Source organism: Cimex lectularius, unplaced genomic scaffold (assembly GCF_000648675.2).
Source record: "Cimex lectularius strain Harlan isolate CLEC.00 unplaced genomic scaffold, Clec_2.1 scaffold56, whole genome shotgun sequence".
Classification (NCBI taxonomy): Eukaryota; Metazoa; Arthropoda; class Insecta; order Hemiptera; family Cimicidae; genus Cimex; species Cimex lectularius.
In genome coordinates this window covers 672,896-689,277 of record NW_019394202.1, presented here as the reverse complement: position 1 = coordinate 689,277, position 16,382 = coordinate 672,896, and the positions used below count along the sequence as shown (strand labels likewise).

General features: G+C 37.8%; 1 protein-coding gene across 1 annotated transcript in view; it reads right to left on the bottom strand.

Annotated features, from left to right (window-relative positions):
- LOC106666578 (rho GTPase-activating protein 26) overlaps positions 1–16,382 on the bottom strand; it is a 179,710-nt gene that overhangs the window by 135,732 nt on the left and 27,596 nt on the right. The window lies entirely within an intron of this gene.

The window sequence follows — 16,382 nt, the reverse complement described above, 5'->3', positions numbered from 1 at the left end:
AAGACGTGAAAATGGATGCACAATAACCTGGAATGCTGACAATTTTATTGATAAGGTGCAGCAGGCCCACCCTGAAACACCAACAGCAACAATACGCAGATCATCCGAAACAACCAAACTGCAGATCATTAAATTGATTTTAACATATGATAGTTGTTTCATTTAAGAATTTAAAAGTATTAGTTTTAAGAGTATCAGTTTAGTCGGCACCGTTGCTTTTTTGTCAAAAGCTGATATTTGAGACCGTTACATAAATTAATTCAACATGGGTTGGATTGAACATTTTTTTAGCACAACAAAAGCCTACAATTTCCATCGCACACGGATTTCAGAAAGGGGGGAGAAAATGACGTCATGACATCGTGACAATTTAAAAGGGAAGGAGGGATCACACCGTCTAAGCCCACTTATACCATAATAGAAGATTGCATTTAAGTGGGGCGAAGGGTCCGTATGGCCGACTAACATAAGAGGGAAGGATAAATATACCATGGATCACAATACTAACTGGAACCAGCGCCATCATCACCACTACATCCAATATTAGTCTAATTGCCTCAATAAAGTTCTTGTTATCATTCGCGTCCTTTTTATTCGGAACCGTGTCCCTTTTCAATAATAGACTTCTCAAACTCTCAAAGCCGTTACAAAACTCCTTGTGCACGACTTTTAACGATTTTATCACATATTCGTGACTATACTCAGTGTTGGTTGGTGACAGACCAACCGAGCGTAGGGTAAGCAGACCAAAACGATCGATAACAGCCAAATTACAGGTACATCAAATCGTGGGCCTCACGAGATGATCTTACGTTCAACAATCTTCCAACACACCTTCGTAGTTTTGCCATCCTTTCAGAAATTGACATTTAAAGACGATAGGTGGTGCGACGTCTGGGATATAAGCAGGATGTGGCAGAACAGCGAATGCTTTCATTTCTGCGAATTTGGTATTTGTCGGATAAAAGTTTGCTTTTAAAAATGCATATATCTATTGGGTTGAGCTATAAAATTCATAGTAATTGTGAAGGTTGTTGACATTTGTAAGGTACCTGTAGTAGCTGGTCTTCGATCGGCCTGGACTTTACGATAGTACAAATTTGTCATTTGGCAATATTCATTTTGTCTGTGAGTTATTTTGTCAGTCGAATATATCAGGATGGTGCAAATTCAAGGCTATAAGCAGGGAGAGGCAAGACGCTGGCTCCTCCCATTTTTGTGAATTTGGACCCTTGTCAATTACGAACGATGTGCAGGAGTCTGGAGTTGTTTTTTTCCATCATTTCGTATTATTCACCTTGTCCGTGTGTAATTTTGTTTTTTGTCATTTTGTCATTTTTTTAGGGTTGTGTTGTTTTATAAGTTTGTACAGGACGAAAGGGTGAAGGGGGGTGTCGACTCTGTAATTGTTCTGTCGTCGTCTTTACACACAGTTCGCTTCAAACTAAGTCATAAAAAGGACACGACCGACGAAATAGCGCACTGACCAAACACTGAATATAACGAAATGGCGAATCCCCTTTCATAGACCAAACCAGCGAGGATTGGCTGACCACGATCGGGTACGATCATACTTTTTCGTAAAATCAACACGATGCGCAATGCTCGAGAATGATTATTTTTTATACAGAACTTTAATGGATAATGCGGATTTCTAGAGTTAATTATTTTCCCTTGCTCCAAGTGATTGTTAACGCCTTCTTTCCCATGTTCTCTTCTCATTTTAGTTCAGCCCAGTTTTTATGTTTTCATTAATCCATCTTCCTATCCATTTCATGACAATTAATGAACTCTGTTTCTCCTATTTTCAGAATTTTTTCGTGATTTTTTTTCAAAATCAGCGCCCATTTTCAAACCATCAAACATCATTTGTTATTGAGCAGCAGCAATTCGATGTTTTGTACAAATTCTATGGAGACTTGTTTTGTACATTCGCGCTAATTTATACAATTATTCAGAAATCGTGAGATGCGGTCTGGTGTGATATAGGTTTCAGAAAAACATTTTCTTTATCGTGCCAACGTTTCGATCTTTATTGAGATCATCTTCAGGGGTCAATAAAGATCGAAACGTTGGCACGATAAAGAAAATGTTTTTCTGAAACCTACATCACACCAGACCGCATCTTACGATTTCTGCATAATCATCGATTAACGGTCACTAATCACCTCACTAATTTATACAATTGCCTTGTTTGGTAATTCTATAACACTAAAAACTGACACAGTATTTAATTTAGAAATAATTTGCTGCCTGCCGATACTAAGTAGTGTCCTGGAAAAGCTTATTGTCATGCGACTCAAACCATATCTAAATAAAGATAGCTCGCGCAGACAGTTTGGATGAAAAGGACTCAGTACAGAATACCTCGTAACAACAAAAATAACCGATGTCATAGTTCAATAAAAAAAAATATTCCATGGTAATCTTTTTCGATATACAACGAGCGTTAGACAACGTGAATTGAGCCTTCTCCTTAACGAGCTGAAGGAAAAACTATGTCTGCAAAGTCTGTTCTCCCTGATAGCAAGCTACCAAAATATCAAAACGGCCGAAATAGAGTTAAACCTCTCAGTCGAGAAATTTAAAGTAGAAAACGGCTGCCCTCGAGGTTCGGTAGTGCCCCCCCACATTTTGGAACCTTATGTTCGACACCCTGTTAAAAAGGTTGGAAAGTCTCGAGCAGCAAAGAATAAAGTGCACGGCGTTCGTAGACGACCTTGCAGCTTCAGTAACAGGGGAAACAAAAAATAACAATTGAAAACTAACGCGTCAATTGTAATAAAAGTAGTAACAGCATGAACCAAAGAAAAGAAACTTAAACTAGCGCCAGGAAAATGCCAAACTCTACTTTTAAAGGCAATATAAAACAAAATTCGAAAGTTATAATCAAGGAAAATGTAATAACGAGCAAAACGGTAAAATATCTAGAAGTGGAAATGGGAGAACGTTTTAAATTTACTCCAAAAATGATCGCGTTAAGGGAAAAACAGTATGTAAAACAAAAGCGTTTCCCTCCTCTTGGCTACATACGGTGCGACAGGCTGGCTAGACAGTCTAAATTCTAAAGACATCAGGATCCTTGCACAGGCCCAACGGTTTGCTCTGTTAAGGACGACCAAAGCATACCGTGCAAGATCAAATGACTCTCTCCAAATTATTGCCAAAGCTCCACCCATCGATCTGCACCTCATTTTGGTAACGACCCAGAGGAAGAAAAAAAAGGCCAACTTTCGGAAATGCTGTGATCAAGAAGGAAGCTGACCAGTCGACCGCCAAAGCCAAGATGGAAAAATGGATCCTTGTGAAGTGGCAGAATCGATGGTCCCACAGCGCAAAGGGCAGAACCACTTTTGAGTACTTCCCAACAATACAAGTGCGAATGTCAATATTGTGGATTAAGCCCAACTTTTGACTTTCCCAGTTCCTGAGTCCATGGGAATTTCAGGCCATACTTGCAGATTCAGCCTGTCAACCTCTGCAGTTTAAGGAAGGTGCGACTAGAATCACAATATGGAACTTGTCCTATTCCACTGTGCACAGTGCGAAACCCACAGAGTCGCTGAAAAAATGTTCCAATGTTGACCACTAGTAAAAAGGAAGCCTATGAAATATTCCACAAGGTTGTGACAAGAAGCGTAGTAAAGATTGAGTGAGGTAAAAAAATAAAATAATAATAATAATAATAATAAAACAGTGATATATTTTTAGATTGTTAAAACTATAGGGAAATCGGGTTGTTTCTCTCATTTAGCATAATATTATTTAAAATTTGTCGGGAAAAAGTTTCAAGTATGCGTATATACCTTATATATGTTAATAAGTTTAGCTCCTATTTATTTATTTAATTGTTGACAAAACCTATATGAACAAACATGTGAGAGAGCAACAACAAGGGAGTACCCATTTAGTTTATTTAAATTCGAAGCTCGATTTTAAGTCCGTTTTCCCTCCTAATTCCTCAGCAATCAGCTAGGAAATAGGAGGGAAGCTTAATCTCAAAACAACGAATTAAGTTGAGAGTATGGCAGTTCGCCGGTATAGGGTCCCCCTTAGGTATGGTAGGGAAGGAGGAGGGTAAAAAAAATTTAATTTAGAAATATTATGACCGGTGCTGTATGGCAAATGGTAAATGAACATGGACAAACTATTTGTATACATTTAAATATCTCTGAGGAATCACCCATACCGTCAGGCCTCTAATTGCGTAAGAACACATGTCACAAAGATCACATCTACTACTTTTGCTTGTTGCAGTGCAGAATGGAATTTTCTTCTGAAAGTTTCATGTGTTTGGATACTATCAGGTCAGGTAGGTGCCTGATGGGCTTTACTTTTTTTCTAGCAGACCTGTGCTTTTTACTATTAATTATTTCGTGTTCAACTGTATTGTGGAAGTTACAACCTACTCAGTTCTCTGATTCTAACTTATTGTTCTCACCTTGGTCAATTTTACGATATTTGTTCTGTTTAACTTCAACGTTCCTTAGCAATCGCAGTGACCAGCGACCCATTGAACAGTGACTGATTGACAATCTTCCATAGCCTTTAGAATCTCATAAACTATGCCAGGAAAAGACTGCTAGCCTTGGAGTCAGTAAAAATTACTACTCTTTTGCCTGTTGTCTCTGATATAGTTTGATATGATGGCCTTCCGTACCTTGGAAGTTTCGGAATAGTTCTCTTGAGGGAATTTGAACGAACTCTGTTATTATTTGCTGCATGTCGCTTATTGACAATATGGTCCAGTGGTGATCCGATAGTATTTTTAATAAAAACAAAGGTGGATCGCCGGTGATTTTGAAATTAGACTGACTGTGTGAAAACAATGAGGGGGAAAACATCGATCCATCCACACAGTTCAACTTTATCATAGTTTGACATATTAACGAGGCAAAATGACGACCACTGACCTATTTTTAAACAATATAAAAAATTAATAAGCAATAATAATCTTTTATAGATAATTGTTATCTCAAAAAAAGACGTGATGGCATTCGTTATTGTTAATTATTAATAACATCACACGTCTGTTACAAATAAAATATTCTTTAATTAGAATAATACAATAAGAAAATTTACTCAATGAACAATAAAGTACGGTAGAAAATATCCAAGATGCTTTGAAAATAATCGCCCTCCCCCGCAAGAGGAAATTTCAAGGGCGTAATCAATGATTTTATTTATGAATAATTAATTATTTTACCCCTAGATTCATGCCATGTTTCAAAGGAGAAAAGAAAAAACGACGGAACCGAAGTTCAACACAGATTGCTGACGTATGGTGAATTTATTTTCGTGATTTTTACGGCCGGCACTTGAAACTGTTTTAACCTCCTGGCCCCCTAGAACATGCGGATGAGAAAGAGTTCGCAACTTTTCCAACAGAGACAACATTAATGAGGAAGGACCTTCATGTATGACGGAGACTATAACAAAAAGCTGTTTTATCTTTCCCAGTTTCCTATCTTATCAAACAGATAACGTCCCCGACATTTCCACCCAAAAGAGAATTTATAATGATTTAAGTAAAAATATGGAATGTATTGGTGACATTTATTGTCGGAATATTAAATTAATGATTTATTAATAGAAAAACAGTACAACACGAAAAATAACCATAAGCCAACATCCAAAGAGAGAGAGACCAGAAAGACAGAAGAAAAGAGAGACTCTGTAAGTCAGAAGAGAGAAAAGATAGAACGATAGATAGAGAAAAGAGAGAGAGGGAGCAACGAGAGACAAACTGAGAGATTAGAGATACATTTGTACATAAATAGCAAGAAGAGAGGAAGGATTATGAAAGAGAAAGAGAGACGGAGAGAAACAGACTGATAGATAGACGTAGAGTCATTATGAGTGTGAAGAGGGCTAGAGAAGAGAAAGAGAGAGGTAGATAGGTAGGTAGGTAGATAGAGAGATAGAGATAGATAGAAAGAGAGAGAGAGAGAGTGAGAAAGAAAGAGAGTTGGATAGATAGATAGATAGACAAATAGATAGATAGATAGAAGTTAGAGAGAGAGAGAGAGAGAGAGAGAGAAAGAGAGAGAGAGAGCGAGAGAGGAAGAAATATTGAAGAACAAGAAAAACAGAAGAAACAAGATCGACATTGTAGTCTCTAAAAATGGTAGAGAGGGAGAAGAGTGAAAGAAAAAACAGACCGAGAGAAACAAACTGATAGATAGACGGAGAGAGTCATCATGAATGTGTAGAACACTAGAGAAGAAAAAGAGACAGGTAGATATACAGATAAATAAAGAGAGAGAGAGAGAGAGGGGGAGAATAAAAGAGACAAGAGAGAGGGAGAGAGAAAGAGATGGAGAGCCAGACAACACCCAATTACGTACGGTGATTGGTGTTCCATTAATTTTCAACTTTTAAACTACTGTTGCTAAAGATTCAATTTTATTTAACTTTAACTAACTTTTTTAACTAACAATTAATTTCCAAGTTTAATAATGTTGACTGGCTTCGGTATATCAGCCGAAAGTTGGCCCTTTTTAATAGAAAGACAAAAATATAAAAAATGAACTCTTTATAGATGAAAAATTCTACATCTTCATCAGTCTTCCCCAGACGTATAAAAGGCGAGGAGAGTTTTCTGGAAGTTCTAATCTGGGCCAAGCTTGTTACTTAGCTCAGGGGAACGTTGCGGTTTTTCAAATTTGTTTATATTTACGTATTTTTTAGTTGATCTAAAAAGTTTCGAACCTATCATGAAACATCTCAAAGTAACTGGTTTGATATTCCACCAACCTATGACGCAGTAGACCCGAAAGTCTTTGCTTGTTCAGAACACATCCCCATCCAGTCTTCATCACAAATGACGTTTCGTTTGATAAAACGACGCATTCAGACATGGCTGCATACCGGCCCTCTTCCTCGCAAGGGCGTCCGCTTTCTCGTTCTACTCCTACATGTCTCTCAGGTTTCTCTTAATGAAAGTATACAGAAATGAAAGTATTTTTGTCTTATTAGATGTTCCAATAGATGACACTAGTTATATTTGTGGTGTTTGTGGCAATTGAGCACCTCGAGAAACTTTCCTAGGAAGCAAAAATGCTGCCCGATTCTTCTGTAATTTTTTGAAACCATCCAAACACTTCATGGTACTTCAGATTTAGGTACTTCTTCTTTGATCAGTTGCTCTCGAAACATTTGTGTCAAGTGATCATATCTCTTTCATGAATTTATTTCAAAATGAGCAGGGCTGGTTGGAATGGCATATCTCACGTGCGGTATCAGTTCAAATTTAATTAATTTATTGGCAATATTATATTGATCTTTACAGAGATTCTAAACCTATTAAAATATTCCTATATCTGAGTTTTCGGACTAAATGATCTACTTGTTCCCTAGTTGATATAAGGCGAACACATTTCACTAGGGCAGTTGTATGTGGTGCATGTTTTCTATTTTGCATTAAGAAATTACACCAATGCCTCCGGTGAGAAAGAAGTATTCAGGTTCTCTTTAAACGAGTCGAAGAAAGTTAAAGGTATGGCTTGCGCTGGAGTCGAATCCAATTAGATAAACTGGAAAAACCGGACATTACACGTCTTTAGTTCAGAATTGATTGATTGAGACATAACGTCGACGTATTATTTAATGTAACACCCAGTTTTGGGCGGTTCTGTACAGATCCTATTAGGGAAAGTTCCTTCGGCCACCCCGGAGTAACTGTCTTTCAACAGAGCGAGACGAGAAATTCCAAAGCGGACGGTTAAGGGCTTTTTTCGAGGGCGACAACCCTCATTTTTGCTCCCTGGGGAAGGGTCTCGAGGGAAATTGCTACAAGACGATTGAAACACCAAACACCACAAGTAAATGTTACTGGTGACTTCTTTTAAACATCCAATAAGACAAAAATGCCATCATTACTAGGGTTATTTGGCTAAAACCCATTACAAATGCTTTTTAATGTAATTGCTTTTAATGTTGGGATTATTCTCTTGTCTTACCTTTCTTATATCCCTGAAAAACGAACAGAGATTACTCTAAATCCTGTGATTGTGCCTACGCACATTATAATACCTATACACATAGGTGGGTATTTTAAAATTATGTTTCCATCTCGAAAAGAATAATTTGGGGGAAAAATTTAAAAAACATGATAAGGAATATAGGCTAATAATAGAATAGAATATAGGATGACGGTATGTTGGGTGCCAGGGCACAAAGGAGTTCTGAGTAACAAACTAGCAAACTGGCCAAAGGGTCTTTAAGACCCAGAACACCAGCTCCTCCATCTCAACAGGGGGTCCACAAAAAAACAAAAGGAGAAGAGGACGAACCAGAGATGTCAAACTCAGTAAACTAGTGCCCCAAAACTGGCAAGAACATTGCTACAGCTAAGCAGGGTAAAACTTGATGAGGAATGAACGAACATTCATTCCCAGTCTTGCTCAAGGTCCTGAAAAGGACATGAGGATCTCTTAAGACCGCGCCTAGCCCTAGGGCCATATCGATCCCCCGTGCAAGCACGGGATCGTTTTTTCAAGAAGGAAAGCGACACGTTTCCGTCTACGGTGGGGTGTGCAATACCGTAGATTTTCAAGTAGAGCCTTGAAAAAGGCTCTTCCCCGCTTGTCCCTTCTGCAGGGCTGGGTCGGCAGACCGCCCGACCAGCGTCGCAGCCGAAGCTACTCCCGATCGATAGAGAAGGCAGCTCTATCGAAACCCCGAGTGGAGGCGCACCCCTAGCGTAGGCACTTCCGACAGAGAGGCCGACACCGGTTTTTATTTAAGTGGAATGCTAACCAACGTCCAGGAGACTCTATGTACCTCCTGGGCTACTCTCAAGGAGCCTCACCACGAACCACTACGAGTCCGCCCTCAATTGCAAGCAGTAGACTTGGAACATACTTGCGCCCGTAGTTCAGTAATTCTCGCATATAGGACTCGCATGCTACTGTCCGCGAAGTGTAACTGATCTCACACCCGACGGTTAATTGTAGCAATTCCTTCGGCAGAAATTCGACAAACCGTCTACTGATTTAGAATGCTTGCCGAGCACTCAAGGCTACAGTTAGCCTGGAATGAACGAACAGGGTGATAAAGCTAAATAGCTGTCAATGGCATCTGATAAAACACCAACATGGGTATATTCAATAATGACCCCATTTGTAGGTTACGCAATGTACAGGAAAAAATTACCACCCACGCAATAGACATAGCCTAGTATAAATGTCAAGAAGACCGAGGAAAATGAATATCAACAATGACAGTCAATAATCTAATGCTTCTTAAGCTAAGGATCGAGTCAATTGAACAGAAGTAACAATAAGTAACTAGGAAAAACACAATAAGCCAGAAAGGTAGAGTGCTTATTATTATATTGGCACTACAGTCCTAACAGTCCCTGGCCTCGGTCACAAGTCATTCATTCCGATCTGTATTTGCATAAAACACATGTTTATGTTAATTTTAAGTCGAGTGTTATTCCTAGTATATGACGTCTTACGCCAATAAAAAGACCATCGAAAAATATTTTATAATGGAATGAGCAACTTAACATAAGAAAACTTTGTATTGTGATCGTTTGTATTTTAGTCAGTTGACTTCCCGCACCCTACTTACATCCCCGTCCACCCAGTGAAGATAGCAAAAACTGAACCAGGTCTGAGACCAAAATTATCTAAAACGGCCAAGCTTAGACATACCGAATACATCAAAAAGAAATCTCAAAATTTAATAAGAAATATTGAATTAATATACTTGTTATTAACATATTGCATATTGATTAAGAAAGTCTTTGTTATTATTATTAACTGGAAAAACTATTTGTCGGTTCAAACCAGTCCAGTCAAGCGTGAATCCTTCTAAATTGAACGCAGATCGCGGAGGAATGCATAATTAAACGATGTCCCACTCGTACGTCATAAAAGGCAAAGGTTGCCTTCTCTTTTTCGATTCGACTGTGAAGTATTTTGTAAGATCCCACTGACGGATGCGAATCAAATTGCATATATAAACTTTTACACTTGGAAGCGACAGATGATTAAAGCCAGGCTGTGATGATACAGCAGAATATCGAACCTGAACTGCAACTTTATATATACAACAATCATTAGTAATTGTTAAAACAGTATTTGTACAAGTGTTGCACTAGTATTTTTCAATGGACTTTGTATACATCATCTGGTCTATGAGTGCAACTATGCACAATATATTTCTATCAGGAACTACCGATTTAATTATTTTTTCCTGAGTCGTGACGTTAATTTGTCAGTATATCTAAGACGTTAAGTTAATTAGCAGCAAGTTTCAATTATGATATAGAATGAACGGGTTGTTGATTTCGTTCCACTTCAACTCATCAATTCAATATAACCTCCAGAAACCGCCCGAAGCTTGAAAGCTTTTAGTTAACCGCGGATTTTCAACAAATATTTCAAGCTAATACTAAAAGTAAAATGGGCAGGGGAAGGTATTAATGTAGATGGAGTATGGCTAAACCACCTAGAATTCGCCGACGATGTGGTTCTACTGTCAAAAAGGAGCTGCATAAAATAGTTAGTTGAAGACTGGAGCTGAGGATGCTCCGAGTAAGACTTATATTGAACCCAAACTAACTTCTTTAAACTGCGAACCAGAGCACCTACGGTTGAACATTGTTAGACATCGAGGAAGGAGATATACCCCAGGCACAAACCTTCTGAATTTCTTACTAAAAATAGAGAAAAGCCGAAACGCGTGATATCGAAACTATCAGTAAGTGACCAAGTGCCAGCACAATATGTTATTAAAAATAATTTCAGAGTTCTGATGATGGGAATATATGTCTCGAAAGCTTGACATGTTTGGCTTTTGATGATGTAGTCCAATAGTTACTTCCACCCGGTTATCCTCAAAAAACTAGCAACTAAAACTTACAGGATAACCAACTGGAAGTTATAGTGAATTGATGAGTCGACAGTGGAACGAAAGCTTCGACCTATTCTTTCTATATCAGAATTGAAACCTCCTGCTGATTATATTACATTAAATAGGAATTAATGCTCACAAGATAACCACCTAGAGGTTATAATTTGTTAATCTAATTATTAATAATAATTTCATAGTCCTAATGATTTAATTGGGGCCGCAACGGTTTAGGCGATGACACGGCGCTCACCTCTGTAAGGTGAAGGTCCCGGGTTCGAATCCAGCGGCCCTGCATTCGAACCCGACATACTTACAATTGGGCTTTTTTTCAAAAACACCGGCACTCTGAGGGTTGATAGACCCGCTCTACTGTTGCGAACCCTCATTAAAAAAAAGTCCTAATGAGAAGATGCCGCGAAAGCTTGACGAAAGAACAGAGCGTTTTTCTTTCTTTTTTCAAATTCGCCTTAACCTTTATTATTTTAAAGTGCGTGGAAAGTGCATTATGCGGAATGCTGTCAGATAATCTGTTCTATAATGGAATTGTTACATCTACCTGGTCATCCTTAATAACTAGATCCATTATATTTCGAGGTCTGATTGACCAACTTCTTTCAATTAATTACTCTTTTTATGCAAGGTCTTGGTTGATGAAAAAGTCAGTGACTCGAGCGGGTTTCGAACCCACGACTTTCGGCTTAATACGCTGCCACTCTAAGCACTCGAGCTATCGTGACTTCGATCCACTCGGACACTAACTTCCCATCTCAACTTCACTTTTTGAACTTTCCCTCCTTTTTTCAATTTTTCAAATGTTGTGTAATCAGGATTCGATTCTCGGCGACATATGAAGTGGCCACGGAATGCTGTTAGTGAAGATATTCTTCGTTTTACATATTAAATCCATTATATTTCGTGGTCTGATTGACCAAATAACTTCTTTGAACCAATTAATCTTTTTATGAAAACTGATCTATTTTATGAAAGTCTAAGGTTGAAATGAAAAAGTCAGTGTCACGAGTGGGATTCGAACCCACGATCTTCGGCTCAATACGCCTCTGCTCTGCCACTTGAGCTATCGTGATTTCGATCCACTCGGATACCAACTCCCCATACTAATACTTCTGTGAACTTAATAACTAGCCCTATAATCACAGGATAACCACGTCTAAAGGTTACAATTTCATTGTAGAACTGCTTGACTGCATTCTACATTATCATTTACTTTACTTTAATAAAGGATATATAACACTACAACAACCATGCCTCCAAAACTGAACTTTGCGTTTGTGTCATTGTTTTGTGATTGTTTTTATATTTGGATTGCAGCCTTTCAATTAACGTTTTTTTTACCAATTGTACAAACACACAAAAAAGATATTTGCTAACGTTTTTTTCTTTTACGAGGGTTCGCAACAGCAGAGGTTTTATCAACGCTCGGGGTGCCGGTGTCTGAAAAAAGCTCATTTGTAAGTTTGTCAGGTTCGAATGTAGGGCCGCTGGATTCGAACCCTGTACCTTTACCTTACAGTGATGAGCACCGTGTAACGCCTAGACCATTGCGGCCACCGACGCCCCCAGTTAACGTTGTTGACTTCCCTATTGAATTCAAAAAGGATATTTGATTATACTCGGTCAATACTTACTGACCAGTTTAGTTTTTGTTTCTCAGTGAAAAGTTCGTGCCTGTTGGCGTGTTTCGTTTTTCGTGGCCGATCGAATTTTATATTAAGTCACTGAATGGAAATAAGTAAAACAATATCAGTCTGATTTTAGTAGTAAAATCGGCAATTTTGTTCATTTTGTTATAAACAAAATCATATTTCGATAGTTTATAGATGGTTGAATTAAATTCTGTTTCATTGTGTTTCTTTTATAATCTTACCGTGAATATCTTTTTTTCGATTAGGAGGGGCGTAATAAAAGGCGAATTCTACGGAAATAAATTATGAAAGTGTGCCAAGGTTGGTCACAACTTGAAGAATAAATTGTTCCGTGTCGGACAAGAATTTCATATAATGCATTTCATAAATTATCTAAGACGTAGTATGACAAGAAAAAACCGCAGGAGAAGAATAAAAGGAACAGTTTGCAATCGTCGAAATATTTGTTGCTAGTTGTTCAGAGGCGTTCATATATTTCAAGAATATTAGTAAAGAAGAAGGTAAACAGGGCTGTACCGTTAACTGCTTCTTCGTCGCGGTAATGGTGAAACAGGTTTTCACCACCACGACACTCGCATATTGAACGAAACTCGAACGTTTACATCAATGCCTTCGGGGGTTAAGCGAACGGCTTCTATCTCTCGACATCAAAATATGATCATTTATGCAGATATCCCAGAGGTTTAAAACAAAATTCAGTTATAATAATTTTGTATTACAAAATCGGGGTTAAGGCAAGTTTAAAATAAAAGAAAAACCGTCTACGCTCGCAGGTTTCGATGTCAATTAAACGCGTTACGGCTGTGGGCCATTTTCAGTGAGGGATTCACAACGTCAACAAATATGAACATCTAATTACAATCTGAAACATATCGGGATTGTAACCTCCAGCTGGTTATCCTGTAATAACTAGTACTAATAATTACTGGATAATCATCTGGAGGTTACAATTCTATTATATAATTATTTGAGCGCATTCCATTATCACTTCCTTTAATACATTGACAGGCAAAAAATTCCACCCACTTGTAATATAACTTGATTTGTATTTATTTTTATATATTAATCGAAGTTGCACGTTTTTTAATGTTTAATAATTGATTCTTTGTCTAAGAAAGTAAAAAAATTGTAAATTGCTAAGGAACATTTAAAATAAAAAAATACGAAAGATTTTTTTTTAAATTTTGCTTAAGATTTTTAATTAACATTTTAATATCGCGTATTTCCTCCTCTTGCCTTAATTACATCTCGAAGACCCCTCGGCATATTTTCTACCAGTTTGGAAATGTCTCTTTGCTGGAGGTTAGCCCATTCTTCACGAAGAGACCTTTCAAGATCTTGGTATCAGGAAGTGATGGACGTGCTCTTATTCGTCTTTTGAGGTTATACCATAAATGTTCGATCGGGTTCAAGTCTGGAGAACGGGCTGGCCAGGCTAAGACCCTGATGTTATGCTATTGAAGGTACGTTTGTATTATGCGAGCACATGTGGACGGGCATTATCGTGATTTCATCCAGGATGGGCAACGCATTATGTTTCAAAATTGCATCCACAGTGGCCGTCAAAGACCCTCAACGAACAACAACCAACTCTGTGCAACTCTCCATTGAAATTACCGCCACACCATCACTGAGCTACGTTTAAAAGGTTGGCTCTGGGAAAAACTATAGACTTCGTACCTTATATTTCGCCTTCTCCACACTCTTTTACGCCCATCTGGAGATCGTAGAGCAAATCTACACTCGTCTATAAAAAGTACAGCAGCCAATCGTGCAAAGACCAATGGCTGTGTACTCGAGCAAATGAGAGCCGTGCAACTCAAAAGCAATCAGTCCATACTGATTTAATCTTCTTCGAGCAGTGCGTTCAGAAATTTGGACTCGTCAAACTGGAGTTGATGACTCGCTTGAACAACAGTAAGGTGGCGGTTTCGCAAAATTCTCAAAGTCAAAAAACAGCCATTACCCTAGGTTATCCTAGGGCGTCCAGAACCGAGCCTTCTTTGGGTGGACCGAGTTTCTCAAAAACGTCTAACGGCGTCTCGCAGTGTTTTATAGGGAACTGCGATGGCAATAGCCGCATACCTGATGGAACGTCCATCATCAATAAGTGCCACAAACCGCGCAACTTCCTCCGCACTAAGTGGCATTTTTAAGTTTAAAAATTGAAACTAATAAAACAAAGATGAAAACGAAACAGTTAATGCTTCACAATCCAAAAATTCCTAAAAAATAAAGACTGAAAAATCCTTTATCCTAGTTTTGGATTAAAGATTAAGTGGTTTACGTCTAATTGATATTCCCAATTTAAAACATAGCTTAAACAAATATTTATTGATAAAAGCGATGAAACAAATTTAAAGAAAAATTTTCTTTTATCGAGAAAATGAAAAAAAAATCAATTGGGTGGAATTTTTTGCCTGTCAGTGTATAATAAAGGAAAATGCCAATTTGAAGGGGAAAATACTTTAATTTTGTTTTAAATCACCGAAACAGAACTTCCAGATAGCTACCCCGTAACTTTTAATACCTAGATTCCATGACAACCAGCTGGTGGTTACAATCCCTATAAGTTAACATTATGAATTCCACACTGAAGATGGCGCAAAGCCGACATGAGTTTAATTGACATCGAAACACATGAGAGTAGATGGTTTTCGGATTCGAGTCAGGGGACAAAATTGCTGGTAATGATGGTATTAGCGTGTATAATAGGTCAGCATATAATTGTTATAAAAATTTTAATTAATTTACCATTTTATAGTTAATCACGGTGATTATTCTATCTACCTCGATAAACTTCACGGCTTATCCTTTCCCTCATAGCTCTCGTACATCATTAGATGTAATTATTATTACTATCTATCGACGGCAACGTGAATATCAGTTTTGAACGACCAACCTCGTATGTTTATAAAACCGATGGCGTCATTCGATTAGAAAGACTGGACTAAACGGGATATTAAGGTCCGAAGCTCTCGCTACATGAGTCATAGTTCGAAATAGTGAAGTGGTACTTAACGTACTTAATTTATAATGAGCAGTTACACCGGAAAGAGGTATGAACCGAGAACTACTTGCTGTAAGTAATTTACACGGTTGATCTGAGCGTGAACTTTTAAGCTCGAAGCATAACAATGCTTGATGATTGTGATTATGATTTATGCTTTCTCAAAAGGATATGGATGTAAATTATTTCCCTGTAAATTTTTCAGGCGTAAAACTTGATAATTGTCACAAGAAAAGGGTCTTTGGGTGGAAAACAACATAAACGTCCTAAATCGGATAAAAAGAGTCTTAGAGGGTAAGTTATAGGGCGTTAATGCCTCCATTAGAATGGATTTTGTCCCTCTTACGGCCCCATATATCCTTCTCAATCTTAATTGATTTTTTTCTTAATTGATCGTTAAACTACCTGATAATACAAAATTAGGATTGCAATGGTTCAACCGGTTATAAATGAAATATCAAATTTTACAAGTATCGGAGTAGAAGGCCGGTTGCTTCGGCTGTCGACGTTTCGAACTGCACGCATGCTCCGTCTTCAAAGTTCACATTGATTATTCCAATATTACGTGTAATAAACGGATATGCCTTGGGAAAATCCAATTTTCGGTTTTTTACATAAATCAAAATAAAAGGACTTTTATGTCCGCACATAGTGAATTATTTCATTAAGCTTCCACTAATTTTCAATTAAGTTTCATAAACTCAATTTGAAATCTTTTCCATACAGAAATACAACTGGCACATAGTTTGCGAGTTTATAAACTTAGAAATTTTAAAAACCGACTGTAACAAATATATCTGCTTTAAAAAAAAATCATTATCGTAATTAACAATTTGTCAATG